Raw genomic sequence first — 22,025 nt, 5'->3', positions numbered from 1 at the left:
TGATCTTCCTAACAGACCTCTAATTAGATGGACCAGTCCTCTCCACCAACCCCAGGCTGACTAAACTTTGCATTTTATGGCTGTCATTTGAAAACAGACAAGCTGTCATAAGCAATAACACTGTGATTCCAGCCTGGAGGACCTCACTGTGTACTGCACTTGTACTATGGAATTAGCAAGAGACCTAATACCTTAACAGCAAAAAAAAAAAAAAAAAAAAAAACAGGAAAAGGTTTATTTATGATTTTTTTTTTTAGGAAACTCCAGAAGGAAAAACTTTATCAATGAGAAAGATACTATATTCCGGGAAATTTTGGTTGGGTGGGGATAGATGTTGCGGGAGGGACTGGAGTTGGGAGAGAAGCAGCAACAAATCAGTCTCAGATTAGTGGCATCCTTTCAGTCACGCAAAGAGCAAGTAAATAGCACCTGGAGTGCCCTGGCCCGCTGTTTCTCTGGGAGCAAGGGGTAGGAGGGACATAGACTGAATTGGAGAGGCGAATGTGGCTCTCGGGTTTGGGATTTGGAATCAGCAAGAAGGCTGAGCCCTGATCTCCGCTTCCCAGCTAGGCGGTGATCGCCCCCTGTGACTCCGGATGCACACAGCAGTCAGAATCGCCGCCGCCACCGCCCGACCCCTCAGAGCCTCCAGCTCTCCCGCCTGGCATACTGGAGCCACACATGAGCTCCCTGGACATCTGTGTGCCCCAAGCTCCGGGTTCAGGCCCCTCTCACCCCCAGCGAGACCGATCTCAACTCCTCGGAGATTGGGTCCCTTCGACTTCTATGTCCCCGAGTTCTGCCACTCTGGTCACTTCCGCAGGTTCCCCAAGCTGGACCTCAGTCGGCCAGGGAGCCCTGCGCGCCTCCTCGGCCTCCCCACAGCATTGCTGGCCCGCGGCTCCCGCGCCTGGGTGGGATGCGCGGCGGCTCAACCGCAGGACCTCGGCCTCCGGGTAAATCTTCTCCTCCCCCTTCTCCGCCTAAGGCCCTGCCCTCCCCCCGCGGCACGCCACTCCCGTGTGCGCGCCCATCTCCCGACCGAAGACACCTGCGCTTCCTTCCCCACCCTTCTCCGCCCTTTTCGCTGCGGTTTCTCCTCTGCCTTTGGGAGCTCGGGAGCGGCAGTGGGAGGAGGAGCAGCGGGAGGAGGGAGAGGGCGTGGAGGAGTAGGGGCGGGGTGGGTGGGGAGAGAGCCAGGAGGGTGTGGACTGGCAGGCACTCTGCAGCTGGTCGCCGGGAACCCGGTCCCTCCCGCGCGCCCGAGTGATGGAGGGGAAGAGATTCACTTAGACACACACACGCGCACACAGCTGGGCACGGCTCCGAGAGGCAGCTGCCGGCTCGGGCGCGCCGGGGCCGGGCGGCGGCCGTGACAGCGCCAGCCGCGGGGAGCGGGGCGCCCCTACAGCTTGGCACCGGCGGCTCCGAGACCGAGGAAGGGAAGATCCCAGCCGCACTGACTGTTGCTCTTTTGGGCAAATCGGGAGGTAGCCGGCTGCCCAAGGAGCGGTCACCGAAAACGCCGGAGGCTCGCCCCTCGGGGCTGAGTCCGGGGCCGCGCCGGCGCCCGCGTGGGGCGGGGAGGATGCGCACCTCCTCCTGCAGAGCGGCTGCGGGCCCCGGCACTGCGCGGACTCGGGCTCCCGCGGCCGCCCGTGTCGTGCCCGCGCCGCGGGAGCGCGCCCTGCCGCACCTGGCTCGGGCCTCCCCGGGAAGTGAGGGAAACGCGCCCTAAACTCCACTACTTCTCGCCCGCCTCCTCCTCCTCCCAGCTCCCCGCCTGGGACCTCGCCGCCGCCGCCGCCGCCCGCCTCTTACTCTCACGCGCGCACGCACAGCCCCGCTCGCTCGCTCCCATTCACGCCGACACTCTCTCCGCCGAGCCGAAACCCCGGCATCCGAAACTACTGGACCAACTGCCGCCGGGACTGCAGGAGCCGCCCGGTGGCCCGGCGCGACCCTCCGCCGACCCCCGCGCCCTGGGCCCCCGCCCGCGCCGCCGCCGCCGGGGACGATGGTGAGCAGGGCGGGCTGCCCGCCTCGCGCCGGGGAGGGGCTGCCGGGTACGGCGGGCTGGAACCTCGTTGATTTGGGGGGAAAGGACAGGCGGGACATCGCCGAGGAGGGGCATCCGTGTGATGCCAGCCAAAAGCACTTTGTGGGGCGCGGTTCTACTGGGCACTGCCTGGGGAGGACTTTCGAGACGTTCACGGGGGCTCGGGGTTAAACTAGTGCGAGATGGGAAACGGCGGGGCGATTACCGGGGTAAATTGAGAGTCATCGGTGTCAGTCAGTTGTCGGGCTGTCTGTCTCTCGCCCAGAGCTGGGCTCAGCGCTCTGGGCTCTCTTTGAGGGAGAGAGGACACCCGTGTTAACTGCGCTTGGCAGAGTTTGGGGGCTCGCGCTCGGCCACTTCCCGGGGTGCTGTGGGGCTGTCCCTTGGAGCGTGAGACGGCTGTGGGGGAGTGGGGGGCTGCGAATCCCGAGAGAGGGCAGGCAGAGGCTTAGTTAACTTGCGAGCCGGGTGCGATCTCCGCCCAGCCGGCCCCCACCCATCGCAGCGCCAGTCCCCGCCCCCTCGCAGCCCCAGTTCACGCACCTTCGCACCCGCCCCCCAACACACACACACAGGAGGTGGATGCACTCGAGGGGGTGGTCACATTGTTATTACTAAGAGATGCTCGAGGTCGCTGTGGCCACTGACTGGAGCGCAGAGACTCGTGCTTCGGGAACTGAGGCGACCGCCTTGGTTTAGGGAAGCGGAGAAGGAGCGCGCAGCTTCGGGTAGATGCCTCTACCTGGCGGTTCCAGGTGCACGGCGAGCAAACCTCCGCCACAACTCCGGAGTCACTTCACCTTGGTGGGCTCGGCTCTCCGGCTTCGCTTCTTGAGTGCTTCAGGGCACCCACCCAAGGGAGCTGCTGCTCAGATCCGTGGTGTCCCCAGTCCTCACCCGGTGGGTCTGTCTCTCTCTCCCTCCCTCCCTGCCTCCTTCTCTCCCTAGCCCCCCACCCCCCACCCCCACCCCCAACCCCATACCAGCTTCTTCATGGAAAACATTGCTCCCTTAAGGGCAAGTTTAATATTTGCAAAGTGCTTTATATCATATTACTTCGTGGATACATTTAATTGCACTGTAACTCTTCTCTGATTTATGTAAACGTCGTCTGATAAATAGCGTGCGGGGTCGGGTTGGGGTGGGAGCAAGATTGGGTGGGCGTCCTTTCTGTAACCGGGTGCCTTTCTAAACTGATTTGCGAGAAGTCATAGAAAGCTGGCGCTTCTGAAAGCTTCTGCTCAGTAGTTTTGACATATTTCAGGGCTTTAGACAAATGTTTCCACGTTACAATTTATTTCAAATATATTCAGCTTCTATTCCAAGACAAAGTTGAAGAGAAGATAATAAAAGGGATTACAATTTGGATATCAAAACTATTTTTAAAAATGTTTTTTATTGCTATCAATTATGTTGTAGCAGATTTTTTTTTAAGTTACCTTACTAGTTCCTGCTGGTGAAACTCTTAAAAGGAGAAATGAAAACAATACTACTTACTTTCCTCCCTGTATTTGCTTGCAGTGACTGAATGAGCAGCCAAGTAGGGTTCTTTACTTTAGGAAGATGAAGTCCTTCACCAGTGGACTGATGGAGACGCAGAAGATACTACAAGAAACATAGTGATGGGGAGGAAACTGTTGTTTAAATTTAACTGCCTCCAGTCCGGAGAGTCTCAACAGTCATACTGTTCTGGCCCCTTGCATGTTCCTCTGGGCTGTTTTAAAATATTCTTTTCTCAATTAATAAAATGTATAGAAACATCATTAATAATATAAAGTAATATTTCAATCGATGCCTAAAGCAGATTGTATGGGAAATTCTGAAGATAGTATCCAATGGAGTTTCACAGAAGTACTAGGATCATGGTTTCTAGGTTAAGCCAGACCTCATACCTAAGTTTTAGTATTGGAAGTTGCTCCCTTTTACATCTTTGTGACAAGGTGCTGCCCACAGTGGGTTGCTTATGCGTGCATCATTGTCCTTACCATTTTGCAGGCATACACAGATGTTTTTGAATGAATAACCTTCTTACTCGCTGAATTTTCACTCATTCAAAAGTATTTATTGAGCACAAGAGCACACACAATGAGCAAAGCTGAGCTGGGTGTTATTTTAAATAACAAGGAAGGATTTTCAGTAGAAGCAGGCTGCTTACTCCTACGCTGTGTAAAAAGAACTGCAGAACAGTGGCTTCCTTAGGGAAGCAGCTTCTTGCCCAAAGTAAGTAGTCAACAAAGAGTTGTTGACTCAAAAATGATACAAGATGTTAACTAGCGAACTTTGCTTTCACCATAAATTCTACCATTCTTCTTAACCCACCATGTCATTTAGATATGACTCAACTTTAGAGAATTGATGTTGACTTTAATCTTCTTGCTCTTTGTCTGAATACTTTGGAGAAATGTAACTATCTGTGCACTGCTCTAGCTTTCTGTGTATTGATTTCTGTGGAGCAGTGCCAGATCTGCATATGTCATTAGTATTCATTTATGAGTAAATGCAAATGTTCCTGTTACATTGAAAAAGCGAACTCAAGTTCATAGAACACAACAAATATTTTGCTCCTTTTCTCATCTCTTTATTTTTATAATCTCAGAAATAGTAACATCTCTTAAAAATGCAATTATATGTAAAAGAGCAGGTTAACAAAAGTGGTTATCTAGGATTTTTTAGAAAAAGGGAAATAGCTGATGGAAATTTTAGTTGAGAAGAATTTTCTTTGACTCTCTTGACATGTCTGGCAGGATGGTCTTTTATTTTAGGGACGTTCATTCATGAATGAAATAACTCTCAAGGTAACTTCCTAGTAAAGGAAGCTGGCAGAGGAGGGAACGCTTGCTAAAAATGATGCTTAAAAACTCTGAGAATAGAGCGTGAGCAGTAAGTAACACTAGGTCTGTGCCATTGAAATTATGTAAATGCTTGTATATTTTATTTGTCTTTATATGCGTGATTTTTAAATTTCTTTTTAATACTTTATTCAAATATTTTCATATTCTGAGATTATTGCAATTAAGTGAGGAGTTACTGTTTGGTAATGGAATTATAGTTTGTTTTGTTTTAAGAAAAGGTGAATAGTTTGAAAGGAGAGAAGAAGTCAAGGGAATAATTATTCAAACCACAGAGTTTTGCATTCGGATTCTTTCCTTTTTTGGTCAGAGGGGGATCTCAAAACAAAATAGCTAGTTAAACTTTCCTTATGACCTAAATTGTTACTATTTAGAAAAATCCTACACTTTAATTTTTCTGTGAATTTAATATGAATTCTTTAAAACCAGCAAAAGTAAGATTTTTCCTGCAATCCAATTTAATTGTTGACAAGTTTTGCTCACTCTAGAATCAATATTTGTGTCTGAGAGTCATGATGTTATCCTAACCTTTACAGAAATGCAATTAAAGCAAGGTATTAATAACTACATTGAAAAATCACTGATCTAAGTCAAAAACATTTCAGAGCAGCTAACACTTATTAAAAGTAGAAGCAAGAGATTATATCTGGAGATCCACAGAATGTATGGCCAGGATAAATGAACCTCTCTAAATCTTATATGCAAGTTCCGTTATCATGTCTCAATTAACATTTGGTACAATGGATTATTTTCCATATTCTTGAAAAGTTTTATGAAAGAAAGCTATGTCAGTATTAAGAAAGGGTTGAGGAGCTGGTTTGACTTCAGACCACTTTACCTAGATTGTGCATGGGAGGTGGGTAAGTTTTGTATGTATACACATATGCTTCTGTGTACAGATACATACATGTATACATATGGAGTGTATCTTTATATTTATATATCTACTTATGTATATATCTGTGTTTTGTCTAATACCTTTGAAGAATAGGAAGAGAGTCCCCTTTGTGCCATATGTGGTTTGTGAAGTCAGCATCGTCTTGAGAATGGTGCTTATGAATGCTCAAATAGTTTGATATTAGAAATTGGTAGCATACTGAACTTTTTTGAACTATTTATTTAAGAAACACTTATCATAACCTTGAGTGTGTGACTGCCACTGTCAAAGACCTCTACTAATATTAGCTCACTTAATTCTGGTAGCCACCCTGCCCTCCCCCATTTCACAGAGGGGAAATCAGTAGGTAAAATGGGGATTATTATTATCCTGTTTAGGAGATGAAGAAAATGAGGCTCGCTGAGCCTAATTAAACGGCTCAAGCTCTACACCTACTAAATAGCAGAGCTGACATTTGAGCCCACACGGTCCACTGTGCTATGCCACTGCTCTTGAACAGATTTTTTTTTTTTGTTTACTTAAATAGGAGGCCAAGTGGGGAGCGGGTGAAGTTGTGAGGCAAATACATTCTAGAAACTGAGATTTATGACAGTTTTCATCTTCGATGGAATTCTTAAGGAAGGCGATTGTCATGAAGCACTGACATAACCTGAACTAGAGCGATGCTAGGGCCGTGCTATAACTTAATGTAGTTTTTAATGGACTCAGTAATTTTCTTAGGTTCAGCTACTTTTAAATTAAGTAACTTAAGAACTGATACCATATTTAAGTAGTTTTAATAGCTCAGAGGATCTGATGCTGAATGTTTTATGCTTCCCATAATATCCTTATAATGTGAACTTCTTGCACAGAGGTCAATGTTATGTGTTACGGCATGGTACTTGCCAAAGGAATCAGAGTTTTATGTGAAGGTGTGAAAAGAAACTTATTCTGCTCTGACCCACGTGGTATACAGTAGGCATCCAATTAATGTTTACTACATGAACTGATGTGGGGTATTCTAGAAATTGCTAGTTTAAAGGTAAAGAAACTTTAAATGTCTTTATAATTGCCTGGTTTTAAGATTGTGATTTAATATTGAATAGACTTTTTTTTCATGAGGATCTCAGGACCTTACTATCTATGAAATGCTGTGCAATAATCATCTTTATCTGAGCTAGAAGGAAGAGGACAGTGTAAGGAGGCTGAAATAATAAACTGATTAAAATGTTGAAATTTAGAAGTCGACAAAAGGAAAACTGCCTGAAATTGTACCTTTTATTTTAAAAAGGCATATAAGACATAATTAACATTAAGTACCAATCTTTACACTACTAATGAGGTAGGAGAACCGTCCTGTCGTAAACACTGACAGTCTTACAATCTGAGTATAGTTTGGGGAACTATTTAGGAACATATTAAAATGTCACCGTCTTGCTGTTTGTCATAGCTAACTAAAGTCAATGAAAAAGATCACAATAATTCTGCACATGCCTCAACATAAACAAGGTATTTATTATAGTATAAGGACTGGAGTCAGGGAGAGCTGGCTGAATTAGAATTCCTGATTCATGGCTTTTTAGCTGTAGGGTCTTGGGCAAATTGCTTAACCTGTCTAATTCTTGGTAATCTTATCTGTTATATGGCTATGGAAATACCAGTTCTAGATTTCCATAAGATAATATATGTAAAATGCTTAGCATAGAGTGTCATTATAGTAAAGGTTCAGGAAGTAGTAATTGATACAGCTGTTATCATCGTCATCTTTAACATCACCATGACATCACAAATGGGTAAAAAGGATGGGTACATTATTCTCTCTATATCTATTATGTTTGTATATGCTGTGTCTATATGTGGGTGTGTGTGTGTGTGTGTGTGTGTGTGTGTATACATTTGAATTGGTTGTTCTCCATTATGAAGCACAGATTCTGCGAATTCTCTTACTGTTGAGGGAAGGATATGAAGAGAAGAAGTATGTGTTTCAAGACTTCAACTTGATTAAAATGTTACTGGATTTAAAAGGCTTCTGTCAAGCACAGAAAGTGAGAGGGGGCTTTTGGGCCAGCTACTTCACAGTTTTTTCTTGCAAGGCCCAGCTATAAATATTCATACAATTCTTTGGAAGATGTATCCTCTTATACAGATCTAGTTAATGGGGAAGAACAAAAGGTTTTGCTAAAAGCAGTGAAATATTTATCTTTATATCCAATATGAGTTCAAATTATTAGGATAAACAGAAATTTCTTTCTCTTTATATATATTTTTTTATTTAAATTTTTTTTTTGAGGAAGATTAACCCTGAGCTAATATCTGCTGCCAATCCTCCTCTTTTTGCTGAGGAAGACTGGCCCTGAGCTCACATCCGTGCCCATCTTCCTCTACTTTATATGTGGGATGCCTACCACAGCATGGCTTGCCAAGTGGTGCCATGTCCGCACCCGGGATCCGAACCGGCGAACCCTGGGCCACTGAAGCAGAACGTGCGCAGTTAACTGCTGCGCCAACAAGCCGGCCCCTCTCTTTATATTTTTTATACCATCTAGAGTTCATGGTTTAAAGTTAAAAGCTATTTCCTGACTCTGGCCATTAAACTTGAATAACTTGATTTAAAGGTTAAGTTTAATTTTATTCTTAGATTTTTTTTTTTTAGTCATTTAATTCTGGTAGCTCCCCAGGTATCCCCATTTTACACTTAGAATAAAGCTTAGAAACTCATGTTCTTCCCTGTTGTTTTTTCACAATGTATATACCTGTTTATGTCTTTATCTTTGTAAAAAAATAAATGATAATAGCTAAGATTTAATTAAATTTACTGTGCACCAAGCATTTGACAGATCTTAACACATTTCATTCCCACAAAGCATTCAATGGGACATATGTCCTTAGTATTTCCATTTCACAGATGAGGAAACTGAGGCCTAGAGAAGTCCCATAGTTAGAGGGGTGGAACAATGACCCAAGCCCGTGCTATCTCCATCAGAGCCCACGCTTACCACCCACACCAACGGACTTCTCGGTAGCAGTTTGGCCCTGAGCACCACCCCTGGATTTCTGGGCTTTGAAATCCATGCCTCTGTATCTCCCTCTGCCTGTGAAAAAAGAGGGATTTATTTTCTTCAATAAAGGTTAATTTCTTGGCTTTGTCGTATCACACTATTTTCCTGTGTACATGTAATGGCCACTAAAGCAAGGAATGAGAACCATATTAATTTTTAGTAAACTATTGGATCTGTTTCTAAATAGATTTAAATCACTGCCAAGCTCCTGCTAAATAGTTGCATCCATGCTCTGGATGCAGTGGTAGGATGCGGACACTTCTCCATGCTATTGGAAATCCCATTCCTAGTGGGACTTCCTCATCTGGTGAGCCAGCTACCTGTGACCTGACTATCCCAATTGTCTTACTTTTTCTGAGTGATATGAAATAGCATAGGATCAAAGAGCACTGGAAAGGGGCTCTTCTTCCCAGGGACCCAGTGTGGAGAAGTGGAAAGGCCCACCACCAGGGAGCTCCAGTATTCCTGCGGATCTGAAGGGTTCCTGCCTCCTGAGAATAGCCAGAAAAGGCCCAACGACCGTTCCATTGTCCGCTTGACTGTGTGCCTCTCAAGGGCCGGGATTGTGTTCTTGTCATCTTTATTTCCATGGTACTTGGCTCATGGTATAATGGGGCAGACACAGAGTTTCTTCCTCTGGGCATCTCAGAATCTAAAAAGCAGAGAGCTGAGATATCCAGGCTAGGGGGACATGAAGAGAGGGCGGAGGCAGAAAACTGGACAGATACGGGAGTGCACAGAGAATGATGGCCAGTACGTGGATTGGTAACTAGTGGGAGTGCTTATTTCCATTTTATTTTTATTTCGGTATAGTTATATTCCTCCGTTCCCAAATCTAGACTAGATGTGCAGGACCTACTTAGCCCTAATATATGACTCTTTAAAGGGAAGAACATCATTGCTTATTGTCCTGATAGAAGTGCTGGGCATATACAAAATCTTAATAAATATTAGCTATAATTATTATTGCCTGATTTCCTACAGATAGAATTATTTTTTCTTAATCAGGTGTATATCTTCTTATACCCTGTCCATTCTGAAATGGATGACTGGACAGTCAAGGGTTACTATAATAGCATTTAGTTTTGGAGTTTCTGAATTCCAGAAATGCTGGTATCCTTTAAATGAGGAACTCCCTACTCTGGACTTACCAACAAAAAGATCAAGGGCTTCAGAGTTTTTATACACCATTGCTTTTTTTTCCTTTCCTTTTTTTTTTTTTTAAGATTGGCCCTGAGCTAACATCTCTTGCCAATCTTCTTTTTTTTTTTTTTCTCCCCAAAGCCCCAATACATAGTTGTGTATCCTAGTTGCAAGTCATTCTAGTACTTCTATGTGGGATGCTGCCACAGCATGGCTTTATGTGTGGTCTGTAGGTCTGTGCCCAGGACCCAAACCAGGAACCCAGGGCTGCCAAAGTGGAGCACGCGAACGTAACCACTCAGCCATGGGGTGGCCCCTACCCTTGCTTTCTTAATGTTACCTCTTCTCAAATGCTTTGTTGTTTTGCTCTTCTGTGTTGGCAATATCATTGTCCAGGCACCCAAGAAAAGTCAGAAACCAACAAGGATAGTTACCAGGATCATAGTAGGAACATAGGTACCTTGGGATCATCTTGTATTTCTCCTTCTCCTCCTCTAGTTTGTTACCCAGACATGACAATTTTGCCTTCCAAAATATTTCTGAAGTTAAAATGTCAGAAAGCTGAATGAAAGACTTATATGTGTTATAAACAGGTGATCATAGAATTTGCCATCCAAGCTGAGATACTTTTGAAAGTGAAAGGGGGTATATGAATAATTATGCTGAGAGAGAAAAATATTAGAAAATTCCTAATTGCGGTTAACGCAGTGCTGCCTTCCTGCACCCAGTGATCTACTGTCTGGGGAGACCAGCCCTAGAAGCCTGGGCTTGCCCCTTCATCCCTTACCCAACATGGGGCTGGGGTAGGCATTCTGGTAACTGCGCATGTTACAGTCTTTGTGCCAGGATTCCTTGATCCCTAAAGTAGGCTTCAGGAGGACTTTTTTGTTCTTCTAGAGGACAGCCAAGTGGATCTCAGCTTCCCAAGTTGGCACTTAGGAGGGGGCGTAGTGCAGAGAAGGGAACTGGAGATCTTGGTGAGCGTGCTGCCCTGTGGAACCTGTGGATGCTCACGTGAGGAGACAAGGTCCATGCTCTCCCGACCCTGATCATCACCAGACCAGAGGCAGGAAGCATACCTCTGGCTGTCCTGTCTCAACACTTGCCACCAAGCATCATTCACTGGCTTCAGCCATCTGGAGTGGGCACCAAGAATCAACGCCTTGATGATAACTCAAAATCATTACTTATATATTTGGCAGCTACTCATTGAGCACCTACTATATTGCAGGAATATCATTGGCTGATTCAAAAGAATGAGTGTGGCGTATGTGGGCCATTGAAGGATGCAGTGAAATTGTGGTTGTGGGAATCCGTAGAAGTCAGAAACTTTCAGAGGTCCCACCACTATCCATGTTTGTCTTAGTTTTCCCTTTGAATAACCCTCCTTTTTAAGGAGCTCACTGGCTATTCACTGTTTTCTTTCTTCAGGGAGATGCTGATCCCTTGGAATTTTTAACATTTTAGTTTTTTACAAATATCTGGAATAACCCACATTTTCTCTATAAAGAAGGTAAGAATTTATGCCATGGAAAAAAGGGAGAATTTATACCATTTCCCCTGGACCTTGCATCCTTTAGCCAAAGGAGGAACACGAGCAAAAAGAATACAAGTAGTGTGTATTACCTACTATATTTCAAAAATACCTTTAGGTAGTTCTACTTTTTTTCATATTTTCCATCTGGAAGGCTTTTTTTTTTTTCCTCCTGGGACGAACAACCAAATTATTAATTCTGTTTAAATAATGTGCTGTATTCAGAAGAGTAGCTGCCAAATTTGTTGGGACCTATAACAAGATAATTAATTATCCAGTAACACGAGGACTATTGGAGTGTTGGATATAAAACAGATGGTGGGAGAAGAAGGATGAGGCAGTCAGGATGCTGTGAGGGGTGTGATAAGTCTTTCGGCCTGTGTGGGGTAAAGCCACTTGTGCGCCAGGCCTCCCTCAGACTCCCTGCTATGCTTCTTTTTTTTCCTCCATTGATCCTTCCACTACCCCATCACTTCGCTCCTGGAGACTCCGGCTTCCCTTTCCCACTGCCACCACATTCATTTTAAATGTCAGGGGAAGTAAGGGGAGGTGAGGGCAAAAGGTCTACTCCCTTCGACCCTGGACACAATGCCAGCATCTGTGGCAGCCCCAGTGCCTACCCCATGGAGCAAATCAGGCTGCCGTTACCCTTGTCCTGACATTGCTTTAACTCAGGCAGATCTAGGGCTTCAAAGAGTTTTAGGCTCATTTCAGAATCAGTTAAGATAAATTTAAGATGAGTTACTATTACACACAAAGACCGTGAATTTTTTCATTTGCAAATTTCAAAGGCCTAAACTGAAGTTTAAGCATTTTCCCAGAGAAAACCTGGTTGGATATGTGAAAAATGCAGACAAGAAACAGTTACTCCTCCTGCGCCCCCGACACCTTTCAAAATGATTCTTCTCGGTCTAATCCAGTTTGTGAGAATTAGAAGGGCATTTGTACTGAACTCAATATTTGATGGTGAAGTCCACAGTGACTTCACCATTGATGCTTTTCTTATAGATTGCCGTCACGATGCATTTTTAACTCTGTGGAAGTCATAGTACTTTTGGGTATTATAAAGGAGGGGACATTTAGATTTCAGATATTAAAAGAATTATTTAATTTCAAACTTTATCACTCATGTGCTAACGCAGAATAACCCAGTTAAGATATCTTCACAATAAAGTTACTCATTCATCATAAAAAAAGAGTAAGTTTCTGATCTGAGGAAGTAAGCAGTCACCTTGCCTATCCCACCCTCTCAATATCAGACCCATCTTTTATCATTTAAAGCAGAGCTCCCTAAAATAGATTACACTGACAAGTAGTAATTACTGACAGCTGCATTTAATTAGCAAAGCAGATTCCTGCTCATGACAATAAAGTATTATTATATGTTTAGCATTAGTACTGGCAGCAAAAGAGGTGACTTTGCTAACACAGAACTAGAAGCCCTGTTTCTTTCTTTAAAAATACACACACAGTTTGGCTGGAATTGAGCTTGTGCTACGTGGGAGTGTCTATGGTTACAAAAAGAAAGCAAAACAGTAACTAGGAAAGTGGTTTGTGTTTTTTTTTGAAAACAGGCAGATTGTATAAGGAATAAGAAGTAGTCCAATGCCAGCCATGGGCTCCCAGTCTGGAGTTGTGTGTCAGCGTTTTTGTGTCTGAGTCTGTGTGTCTGTTGAGGGCGGGGGTGGGGGGTAGTGGAGGTGTTTGGATGCTAGAGATAGAAACACAATTAACCCATGTAAATTAATAATTTCTGAAGTTATTAAGACACTATTGCTTTTCGTTCTCCACCCCCCTTTTTCCTTCTTTTTTTCTTTTGTACTTAACCCTATAGAAGACTCTGGTTTATAGAGTATTTGAAAAGCATATGCAGTCAAATTTAGGATTTTATATATACTCTCAATTTTAAAGTTGATTGCAATTTCCATCCATTCTTTCATATAATACAGGCTTGCCCTATCTGCTCCTATCCCTATTATTCCATTTCCACTGCCCTGTCTTGCTCCCATCTGGCAATTCTTACAAAGCAGGAACATATAATGGTGGAATTCCAAACATCGCGAGAGGTAGTCGATATTTTAAGCGATAGCGCGTTCCTGACGTCATCACTCCACAGTGCATAGATAGCTGATGCTGACTTTCAGAAGGACAGAGAAGAGCACTAAAACTAGCAATCCTTAACTTAGATGGCATTTGCTACCTTCATTGCTTAAATATATCACTCGAGATATGTAAACAGATCAACTTATTATGGCATTATCAGTACAACCAGTCCTAGAACTTAATATATTTTCTCACACTCATGGAACCCAATTCTGAAATATTTACTGGAGGTCTAAAATCTGAATCAAAAAATACGATGATGTATCTCTGGAAGCTGTTTTTACTGAGATAGCCTAGTGTGTTTTCACAATGCTGCTTTAAGTTATCTGAATGGCATTTATTTTTCGGGTTGTAAAAATAGACTCAATATAATATACTGCCATCTTATAACTTGCCATTATAAATGCTATATTCATGAAAATCAACTTATGTATCCATGGCAATAAGAGGCAAGATGAATATGAGTAAAGAAATCCAAAATTAATCCTCCAAAAAATTAACATCATCGAACTGTTCAGCAGTCTTGCTAAACTCCTTTTGTTTTCTTTCTTCCTTCTCTCCCACTCACCCTCTAGTGAACATAAGCTAAGGAGCAAGAGGGCTGCCCAACACAGCCTACAGCCCGGTAAATGATGGAGATTCCACAGAGGATATGGCCAGCCCGCTAGTTGGATACTTACCATTATCCACAAGTACAGTGACAGTGGACTGTGTCCACAACCCCAGACTGGGCACTGTACCCTCCTTCTTCTCAAACACTGATCATTCTAACAAGGGTATTTAGAGGAAAACATTTCAGGAGCATATCTGTATTTCAAAGAGATTTCACAAAAAGTGAATTCTGAGAAACAGCATTTGTATGGATACTAAATATAAATACCTAAGTGAACATTCAGTTAAGAACGTTAAAGAATTATTTTGCATATTAAACTGCAGACTTTCACTAACACCTAAATTTAAAGCCCTACCGAGCCTTAGAATATATTGGTATTTAAATCCTATTAAGAATGGAGGCTTATTTTTATTTTGTGCTTTAGAAACCAGCCAAGAATAGAAGATTCTTCACTGCAAACAGCTTATAGGATTCAAGGACATTGACTAAAAAGAAGTATTGTGATCACTGAAATTGGGTATGTTTGACAACTCAATGTTTCCACTATAAAACTTTCCAAAATTAGATCTATAAAATTGGAAACTCTACTATGCAAGTACTCTAATTACTGTGCTTGTTCTTAAATTAGTACTGAGGAATAAAGACTCAAATATTCTCTTTTAAGAACATTTTTGACTTTTAATATTATCGTCACTCGGAATCCTATATTCAGTCATTAGGCAAATACTTATTGGGGACCTACTCTGTGCTATAGGGATGAACAAAACACAGTTCTCTGGTTTTAAGGAGTCAGATGAGAAAGTAAATAATTACATTACAATTAAGTTTGGATTAATTCATTGTCATTTCTTCCCTCCCACCAACTAGAATGTAAACTCCACTGAGAACAAGTTTTGTTCACCAATGTACCCTAAGTTTGGTAAAATGTTGCCTGACATACAGTGAGTGCTCAGTGAATCCTTGTGGCATGAAATCATAGTTACATGCGATATTAAAGAAGAGTAGAGGAACCAGAGAAGAGGCTGTGAGGGAAAGGAGTGAGGAGGTACTTCCAGGAGGAGGTAAACCTGGAACTCAGTCTAGAAGCTCTAAATGGAAAATTATTAGAGCAAAGCTTGCAGGGTCACATAAACCTGCATAGAGCTTAGTGGGCTTGTTTTTTTTCTTTTTGTTTTCTTTTGTTTTTTTCATTTTGTCTTGAAATGTGCCTTAACATTAAGTGAAAGAAACACTACTTTGACAGCCAAAAATAGTAAACGAGGAGTTTGAATCCTCGATGCAGTGAAACTTCTTGAGTCGCCTCTCTCCACCTCTGCACATGTTCACATGCACAACAGCTATATCCAAAGTCTATCTTTCTTCTCTGCCAACTCTTAATGAAACCATCCCCCAGACACAACCCACCGTAACAAAGAAATAACACTTTCATTATGTTTCTATCCCACCATATTTTTGAACCAGTTACCTAATTTTTATCCAAATTAGCCTGTTATACATTTTTTGGTTGTTTGTTTATTTTGAGGAAGATTAGCCCTGAGCTAACATCTGCTGCTAATCTTCCTCTTTTTGCTGAGGAAGACTGGTCCTGAGCTAACATCTGTGCCCATCTTTCTCTACTTTATATGTGGGATGCCTGCCACAGCATAGCTTGACAAGTGGTGCGTAGGTCTGCACCCAGGATCCAAACCAGTGAACCCCGGGCCACCGAAGCGGAATGTGTGAACTTAACCACTGCGCCACCGGGCAGCCCCTGTTATACATTTTTAACCTGGGTTAGCCTTTGCCGTAAAGCCTAGGCTACTTTGTGGTTTGAATAGGTTCTTATTTTAACCCATGATCAACTGTGCCTAAATAACTAACTCCATCAAGTTGACTTGTTGAAACCCCTTGAGGCTTTGCCCTAGTCAAATCTCTGACTACAAAGGATGCACAAATCATCTGCAGATGCTAAACCCAGCAATCCGTTCACACAGAAAGTGGGAGATTAGGCTGATGGATTCAAAGTTCATTTCCTATGGTAAGGCAATCCAGTGTTTTTCGAGTCTTTATTTAAATGTTCCTTTCTCCAGATTATTGGCCTGGAAGCCCGTGTAGACATCTTTTGCATGTATAACTATCATTTCCTGGTTTGACAGTACTTCATCAACTAGCCATATGACTAAAGTTGTCCTATGCTGTAATGTCCCTTAAGTTGGATTAGACACATTATCAGCAATTGGAATCACTAGGAAGCATGAGATCCCATGGACTGGTTTAAGTGAAAGGAGGCTGTAATAGGGTTTGCTCATGTCTGCAAATGCATTCTGGTCCATCTGAATGCACTTGAACATGTTGGCTGAAAGTCCTCTTTCAGAACATCATTGTATATTGCCTTTTTTTTAAAGAGAATTTATTTCGATGGGCAAGTACCTGGAAGAAACTCAGGAGAATGAATCCCAGCCTATGTAAGGATTAAATAATTTGGGGGTAAGAGTGTCCATTTTTCTCAAACTTGGAGTCAGAACCATCAAACTAATGTTGCATCAAAATATTTTGGGTCCGAGGATTTTGTTCTTTTGTCCATGATTGAATGTCAAAAGCCGTGAATAATGATGAATGAAAGTGATGATCTGAAACCAGAATCCTGCCCATGTCAGAAACTACTTGCCCCTCCAGGGCCAAGTTAGAAATGAGAGTTTTCAGAAAAGATACTCAAGGGGACACAGGTGTAACATTCTTCACATGATCCAGATTCTTAGAAACTTTCCCATTTTTCTCACGCAGGTGTTATATTGGGTGTCGAGGAGACCTGGAAACCCTCTTGTCTAAAAGAGAATCAGAATGGATAAGCATTTTCAAGCAGTTACAGTTTACGTGACTATAGCAATACCCAGTAACTCTTCTGTTAGGTGGTGTTTATCTCATACAAACTCCTTCCTTTTCTTTCCCCCTTGAATCTCACACTCTCAGGAGCTGAAAAAGGACACCAAGTCAGTGACCCCAGTACTCCGGCTGGCATCTTCTCAGAGGGCTTTTTAACCTTCACCTCCTGACTCAGCATCCCTCCAAAATAACCTTCTAGATCTCTTTGGCCCTAAAGTTAAAACTGTCTTTTTCTTTTTGAGAACCTTTGAAAATATCCTCTGTCCCAAATTAAGATCCAAAGCCTGAAACCAGCACTCCTTAACCCACCCAAGGCCACCATAGCTTTATACCCTGGATAACTTTGTAAACTTTAACTTTCCATTCCATTGAGAGGGAAAATGTAAACTAAATATACAGAAATAATAATATTTGCATTGATTGAGTTGTCGTTGTATGCCACATACTATATTGGACCCTTAACATGCATTCTCTGTTATCGTCACAATAACCCAGTGAGGTAGGTTCCATGTTCCACTTTTATGGATGAGGAATTGTAGCTTAAGTTAAATGGTTCAAAGTTGAACAATTAGGACAAGGTAGAGATAGGAATTGAACTCCTATCTTTGTGATTCCATAAATTCGTGACCCCTGCCACCAGTCACATTGCCCACTGTAGGTTACAATGAGAAATGCTTTGATTTCTAAGGATAAAATTTAAGTATTACTGTACTATATTGGTACTTGCTAACAGATTAACAATTTGTCCTGTATCCCCTTCTGCACACTTGATGGTCATCCAAACATGAGTCCTTAACCCCTTAATAATTTATGTGTCATTAAGTCTGTGCCAGGTAGTTTACATATGTTATCTTTCTCTGATCCCAATAACAATCCTGCTTTATGGGATTTTTTTCCTCAAGCCTTCTAGGTTGGAGCTCCCCTTCATTCTGGTGTACAACTTATTATCACATATGTTAGTCAGGAATAGGCTAGGCTTTGCTGAAGTAACAAATGACCCAATCAATAGTTTCACACCTCAAAGGTTCATTTCTCCCTCCCACCACATGTCCATTGCAAGTTGGAGGACTCTGCTCCAAGAAGTGTGCCCTCTTGGGACCTGGGCTGTCAGAGCAGCATCTATTGGGAACATCGCCCATCTTGTAGCAGAGGGAAACCAGATGACTGTGGAGGACATGCTGTCTCTAAAAGCTTCTCCCTCCCCCCACCCCCGAAGTGACACAAGTTACTTGTATTCATTTTATTAACCAAATCAGTCCCTATGACCAAGTCTGACATGAATGAGACAAGGAAATACAGTTCTCCCCTAGGGAGGAGCAGCAAATATTTGGAAAGTTTGACTGACTATCACATTAGGTGAATGCTTGCCGTATCTCAAAACTGCAGCATATGTAGTCTTTTGAGTGGGTAAGTCGAAGAAACCTTCAGAGGAATTGGGAAGCAGAGATGGCAAGAAGAAGAGAATAAGCTGCAAGGAGCTTTCTCAAGGGCTGCCTTAGCAGCCTCTGCAGAAATGACCTCCAGGATTCTTGTCCTTTCACAAATAGGTTTCTTCACATTTATTACTTTTGGAAAAATACATTTTAGTCATTATCAACGGGGAATTTATACGTGGCCCTGTTGTCTTTTTGTATTTAGAATATATATTTAGAATTTGGAATCACTTTCTCTGATGTCAGTTCTGCAGCTGATTTTTTTTATGTGTTATGTGAGCAAATGTAGATTGTAACTATAAACACAGTGCAAGGAAAAAACAGGCCCATCTGTCTCTCTCAAACTTGATTAGGGAAGGTTGGGCAGACAGTATTTTTAGTATGGTCTTAAAATGAAGGTTAAGTCGCTGAGAAGCCAGTTGTCTACCATGGATTTATTCATTTTGAGGGTTAGGATAAAACAAATTGAAAATATATACACATTCCCAAAGACACATTATGTTGCTGCTTTAAAACCACATTTATTTTTCAGTTGCACAGGAAATAACATTTGCAGACAGAGAGAGCTTTCCTCTTCTGACTTTAGGATTAGAAATTTTGAAACAGCTAACAATTCTATTACTTGTAGTTAATACTACCAACAAGAATTGAACATGCTATCAGAGAAAAGCCTGTATACTGTTAAGCAATGTAGAAATGAAAAAAGTTGAATTACATTAATCTAAATGACAGAGAGAAAAGTAAATTCAATAGTGACTGTATGAGAAAAGTGGCTTTTCCATTTGTTCTAAATCTGAGTTTAATAATTAAGCTGAAAGACAGTTCTATCAAGTCACCAAGTTATTAAATTATTAAGTGACTAACAAGTACCAGGCTAGCCTTATTTTTCCCCCGCCTTCCATTACCATGGGAAACAGAAAAATGTCAAACAATCAGATAAATAGTCAGATGCTGGGTTAATTGAGGACTCTGGGAAAAGCATTTAGTGGCTCTGATGAAGAAAAATTTTAAAGGGAAAGAGAACAGGAAATTCCAGGTATAGGTAGATTTATCAAACAGCAAATAGTTTTTGATACAAAGAGAGCAATAAATCCAAAGTTTTCAATGTCTCTGTTCCTATGCTAGATACTTTACATTTTGAAGCTCCACAATGCTCCTGGGTGGAGTGGTGGGTTCCACATGAGGGAGAGAAAAAAATAGAGGCTCAGAGCAGTTGGGTAACTTGCCCAGAGTTTCACTTAGTACATTGATGGAGCCAAAATTAATTAAAAACGTTCATCTATTCATTCCTTCAACAAATGTTTATTGAGGACTTCCTAGGCTCTATTCTAGGTGCTGAGAATATGGCGGTGAACAAGAGAGATTGAAAGAGTAATCTTATGACGTAGCCGAGTTAGTATTGGAGTGAGGTTCTCGGAGAGTGGTGAGCAGGAGAAATTTGAGGGAGACAACGGAAAGCAAGAAGACCTCGTAGTGAGACAGTAGTGGACACTGAGTAGATTCAGAAGGATTCAGAAGATGTCATAAGTCAGCATATAAAGACTGATACCATACAGTAAAGAGACATTATAGATTTGAGGGCAGAGTGTGAGTTTAGAGCTTAGAGCCTGGCCTTGGTATTTATTTTGTGACTTTGGTCAAATTCCTAATTTGACCTGAGCCTCAGTCCCCTCATCTGAAAAATGGGCATAATAAAAGTTGTCTAATTGTGAGAATTAAAGATAATGCACATAAGGTCCAAGAACCTACGTAAAGTACCTCCCCATCACCACCAATTTTTATAAGATTTTCTAGGGAATGTCTTATGTGTACTCAAGAACAAGTTCTATTGGTTATCTTTATTATTATTATTACCACTACCATCTCTTCCTCTGTAGTGAAAGACTGGATGCAATAAAGAACTGGTTGAACTTGATGCCATCTGTTATGATGAAGAAGGGTGAGGGAGATCGGAAGAGTCTAAATCTGATTGGGATTATGGTGGAGCCATTAAGAGAAAATAAGAATCAGGTACTTACAGACGTACTTACACATGTGTACAAAGGAGTCGAAGTACGTTTGCTGCAAAATTGTTTGTAGTAGCAAAAGACTGAGAAAAACCTAAATGTCCATCAATAAGAATTTATGAAATAAATTAAGATGTATTCATACAAATGGAATACCATTCAGCCAAAAGAAAGAGTGAGATAGAACTTAAAAGAAAAATATGAAATGATTTCTAACATAATTTTTAAGTATAAAAGCAAGATACTCTCTGGAAAAATAACGTTGAGCTTTCCCTCATAGTATTTATATTCAGGTTACTAAAAAAGAGAAAAAAATAGAATAAAAAGTGAGATGACATTGTTTTTTAACTAAGGCTTCTGAAGTGGCCTTCACGAAACATCAACATGGTCATAACCACTGATAGACTTTGAAAATAGAAGTGACAGCTGGTAACCAGAGGCTATACTATATATAAGTCAAATTTACAAAAAAAGTTGAAGGCACAGATCATTCTCTTGAGCTATATTTGTCTATGGAATCACTCCCAGCAGTAACATCTTTGAACCCAAAGGAGAGGAGTTATCTAAATCAAAAGTGTTGCATAATGGTGCATGCAAATTGAATAATCCAAAAGAAATGTATTAAGTTTAACACAATTAAACAGATTGAGTTCTCACTTTATGAGCTTAGAATATATAATATCCTCAGAGACATACAAGTGTACATGTATCACATTTAATAGAAGCTACATAAACATAAAATTATACGCATATTTAAAATATACACTGTGGGTGGTCACTGATTTAAGGGTGTTTTTTTTTTTGCAAACAAGTAAAACAAAACAAAAGACTGCCAAGATGATAGGAAACACCTATATCTTGTTTCTCCTCGGGCTGATAGGAGCTAATAAAAGTGATGTTTTAGTCATTCTTGGAAAAAGACTATGGAGTTATAATACTAATAGGTATTGAGCATTTGCTGGGTCCAAGCTGGGTGGTGAGTGATTTACACATTAGTTAATTCCTCGTAACATCTTGATGAGGTAAGTGCTTCTGTTTCCCCAGGTGGTTCATTTATTTGCCCAAGGTCCTACAGGTAATAAGAGGTTAAGTGGGTATTTGAACCCAGGTCTGCTGATGCCAGAGCTTTTATTTGTAACCAAGATGCTGGATGCTCTAAGCTTAGGGTGTAACCTACAAGCAGGAGATATGGGGTAGGATTCGGTTAGTTATGCTGAGCTGGAGCAAAAGCAATTCACGAGAATGGATTAGGATATAGAAACAGGAAATGATGTGTAGACCTTCAGTGGACAGAATCGGTGACATATTTGACTGTTACAATTTTGCCTAGGACAGTTTTTTACTGTCAGAGTTTGTTGTTGTTTTTTTAATCTGCTTGAAGAGTTTGAGATTACATCCTTGAGAACAGATGAGAGAGGGAGGAAAAATAAAATTTGAAGATCCAATGATGAGTAGGTAGATAAATTATGATAATAATTCACATGGAT

At 41.8% G+C, this 22,025-nt stretch overlaps 1 protein-coding gene across 7 annotated transcripts in view; it reads left to right on the top strand.

The window, feature by feature from the left end:
- The first annotated feature begins 641 nt into the window (after window positions 1–641).
- The window catches only part of HS3ST5 (heparan sulfate-glucosamine 3-sulfotransferase 5), a 262,876-nt gene continuing 241,492 nt past the window's right edge, over window positions 642–22,025 (top strand). For 2 of the 7 annotated variants that reach the window (XM_070556856.1, XM_070556852.1), the window contains exon 1: window positions 2,103–2,959. The gene's annotated coding sequence lies outside the window, so the exon portion shown is untranslated. Of the gene's footprint in view, window positions 957–1,043; window positions 2,021–2,102; window positions 2,960–22,025 lie in introns of those variants that run through there. The other 5 variants (XM_070556853.1, XM_070556855.1, XM_070556854.1 and 2 more) reach the window with 5 other exon arrangements.

Source organism: Equus przewalskii, chromosome 9, assembly GCF_037783145.1.
Source record: "Equus przewalskii isolate Varuska chromosome 9, EquPr2, whole genome shotgun sequence".
In the NCBI taxonomy this organism is placed as follows: Eukaryota; Metazoa; Chordata; class Mammalia; order Perissodactyla; family Equidae; genus Equus; species Equus przewalskii.
The sequence above is the reverse complement of the archived record's forward strand: the minus strand, read 5'-3'. Positions and strand labels throughout refer to the sequence as shown.